A 3,799-nucleotide genomic window follows, 5' to 3' on the forward strand; every position below is an offset into this window, starting at 1 on the left:
ACATCTACTGTAAACTTAAGAGCAGTCTGCTTAAATGTGTTGCTTGAATCCCAGCAGAGAGGAAAATGCTTCTAATGAATAATTAAAACTGAAGAGAGCTCTTCCTGCATTTGCAGTCTCATTTTTATGTGCATGTAGCTTGCATTAGAAAATAGAAAGTTTCAGATAGAGGACCCATACGATATCCCTTCTGCTCCTACTCCTTCACAGACATCTTGTTGGTAATTGGTCTACATTTTGATTTATTGTTGTTTCATTTGTTAGCTTTAACCACTTAAATTAATCTGGGAATGGTTTCAATTGCAGACTCTTAATTATCATCAGCCAGCCACTTTATACATCAGCTTATACCCTAGTGATTCATGTTGCTATACCAGCAGCGATTGTTAAGAAACAATGGAGAGGTACATGCACACACATATTCAGAGCAAGACTGCAAATACAAGGAAAACAAAGATGAGTATCCATAAAAAGACTTAGGGTAAGCATCTGGTCCCCTGTCTCCACAGACTGCCGGGCTGTCATGCTTTCCCTCTCCTCCCCTCCAGCCATCCGCAGTTCATCCTCTCCAACCACCTCCTCATCATTTGCCCAAATTCTTTCCTCCAACTCTACTCCCACTCACCTTCTTTCATGGCTCCCTTCCTCTGCAGCAATCAGCCTTCTCCACCATTTCTTTCCCTGAGCTCTCCATTCGTCCTCCTTCATCACACTACTCTCCTCCCCGATTCTTCTTCCTCCTCCTAAGCATTATCCTTCACTCCTTAAACTCTCTCCTTAGTTTTGCTAGGAGCCAGCCCCCAGTCTGCCAAGTTTGTCCACAGCCACAGCTTTTTGCTTTCCTTTAATGGTGTTCTTTGGTCTCTACAGTAATCTCAGGCAACAATGTGCTGGGGAGTAGGGATGTGCAAAGCGGGCCCTATTTGATTTGGGTTTGGATTCGGATTCGGCCCAAATCAGGGACACTGATTCAAGTCATTGATTTAGATCGCTGTCCCTGATTTGATTCGGCCGAATCTGAATCAGAAGATTCAATGCTGATTTGGAGAATCAGCAGTTCAGCCATAGACACAGCTTTAAAAGTTTTTTCTACATACCTTGAGGTAGCAGTGTGGTTCGTGATCGCTCCAATGCTGGGGCACATGGAGCGCTCCACAGGAGAGGGGGACGGAGACCCTCCACATGCTCGCTGGGAAAACTGCAAGTGGACCAGAAGTACTTCTGGCCCACTTCCAGGTCTGCCAAGGAGCATGCCCTGCACCTCCCTGGCTTGGTGATCAGCCGTGGGGGGACCCCAGGTGCCCCCCAGACACAGGAGGCACCAGTCACCGAGCCGAGAGAGTGCGGGGGACCCCCAGAGTGCTCCCCGGTGAACCAGGAGGTGGACTGGAAATGCTTCTGGTCCACTTCCAGGTCTGCTGCCAAGCATGCTGGGGAGCACCCCGTGCTTGTGCTTGTGCTTGTGTGGGATGCTCGCCGAATCTTTCCAAGTCGATTTGGAGGGTTCCGATTCGATTCGGAGAGATTAAAGTGTCCTCTGATTCGATTCCAATTCAAAGATTCAGCCACTGAATCAGGCCAAATCTCCGTCGAATCGAATCAGGGACCGAAGCTTCGCACAGCCCTACTGGGGAGCAGAGCCCCTTGTTTTTCCAGTCTATCTCAGTGCCAGCTAGAAGCACTGCCATCTTCATCTCTGCCATGCACCTCCATTGTCTCCTCTCCCTATAATTGGGTATGATTTGTCATGGGACTGACCTGTACCACCTTTTTCAAGCCCTAACTATACCATGTCAAATTATTGATAATTAAACCAGTAACCGAAGGACACAGTGGGATCATGACTTTATAGGTCCTTCCAGTTGACTTGCTTTATATTTTCTTTCCAAGATTCATTTTGTTCACTGAACTTTTTGGTTCTTTTATTTTTTTCTACCCTGGGCCCTGTTTCTGTTTGGCATTCCCCAACTGTATTTCCAAGGTTAGGCATCACCACTGAGCATTCAACTACGAGACAGAGTCCCTCAGGAGATGGTGCGAATCACTCTAAGTGACCTGCCCTTCTGCTAATGTAGCTTCCCCGTGGTCTCCAAACCCTTGGCTCAGGTTCTCCAAAGTCCAGCATCAGGCTCTGGGCTTGGAAGAATCAGTTCTTCCTAACCTTTTGATTCCCTGTTGTCATTTGTCTCGTTTCTGTCCCGCATCACTGATTGTGCATGATCAATCTCTGGAGATTGTTTCTATGAATAGCTCTCAACAATCTGGCATAGAAATGAGGAAGTCATGCTCCAAAATGAATGAGGACCGGAATCAAGGTCGTTGCATTATAAAGCTAGACATATTGCAAGAATCCCTTCCATTAAAATGATTTATGAAGTGATGTTTCTCTATTGCTTCTTCAATACCCAATTTTTTTTAAATGCCATGAAAGGGCCAGAGTTTGGTGATGGATAACCAGAGACTGAAAAGATGCATGGGAATTTTATACGATGCCAGGAATGTCAAAATACCCCACACATTCCTAATCAGGTGATTAATGTGGTTTTACATTGCACCTTCCACATTTCCTTTGAAATGTTTCTTGCATTATCAGCACATAAGCTTGTAACCTTTGACCAGGGTTTTTGCCTGCATAGTTTTGAGCTGTGGTGCAAGCAACCAACCACACATTGTAATCTTTCCTGGACATTTTCTGGCACCATTAAAATAAACATCTACATTGTCTTGTATTATGTCAGGTTTTACTGCTGGCATTAGCTGGTACCTGTTATCACATGTATGTAATATAACCATTTGAGTTTGATCCAAGGAGCTCTTACCCTGTAAATCATCTTGCTTAGCAAACACAACTGACTCTTCTCTTGCTTACTCAAAATGTACACTGTTATGGCTCCATGGACTTTCACCAGTGTAAGTGAAAGGAGTGTCATATCCTGTGCCATTTGCACCACCATACAGAATCTGTCAGCTTGCTTTCAGATTTCACACTAAAAGCCCATGGTGCACAACTGGCTTGTTCCTAACACACAAGTGTGAAAGCAAAGGACAAAGACATTTGGAACATTAGAACTTAAGAAGTCAAAGTGATGCTTCCCTTTGCCATAATTTCACTTCTATCGAGGTACAGCTGTTCTTCGCTGTTGCAACAGACTGAACAATTGGGTCTGCGCGGAGAAATAGGTGATGTGATGACATGTACACTTCTGACTCATCATGAGCTCTCACAAGGGACTAGCATTAATGAGAGCTACTCTGCCTATATGGGGGTAATCATATCATTAATACACGTGACAAACGTGTGGGGAATATGCTTTCTTCCAGAAAAGCTCCATTCCAGCTTTTGCTGACTCCTAAGTAGTAAGTATGAAAACCAGAAAGTCATCTTGTAACAGGGAGCCAGGGGGCTCCTGTTAATTGTAAAGGAAAAGGTAGCAGGCTGTGCTGGCTCCAAAGGGGTGGCAGCTAGAAAGGGAATAGGCAGGCTTGCAGCCATACAGATACAGGCTGGGTGCAGGGAGAGTAACTGTCCCCAGGAAATGAGGGGCAGAGCAGTACGCTGCGCCAGGGCCGGCATCTTGCTTGTTCAGAAGAGCAGAGCACCAAGCAGCTGAGCGAAGCAGCAGCTATAGAAAACAGGTGGGTTATCAGGCCCAGAATGGAGACCCCTGTGTGTGGCTATAGGGTCACTTGACCGGAAGGGACCGAGCTTAGGAGGCACATAAAGCAAGTGCCTGAGACCGGGCAGGCAGGCAGTCTGGTCCTGCAGGCAGCAGGGGAAGAGGCTGGACAGCCAGGCGGG

The sequence above is a fragment of the Alligator sinensis genome, unplaced genomic scaffold, assembly GCF_000455745.1.
Source record: "Alligator sinensis unplaced genomic scaffold, ASM45574v1 scaffold282_2, whole genome shotgun sequence".
Lineage (NCBI taxonomy): Eukaryota > Metazoa > Chordata > Crocodylia > Alligatoridae > Alligator > Alligator sinensis.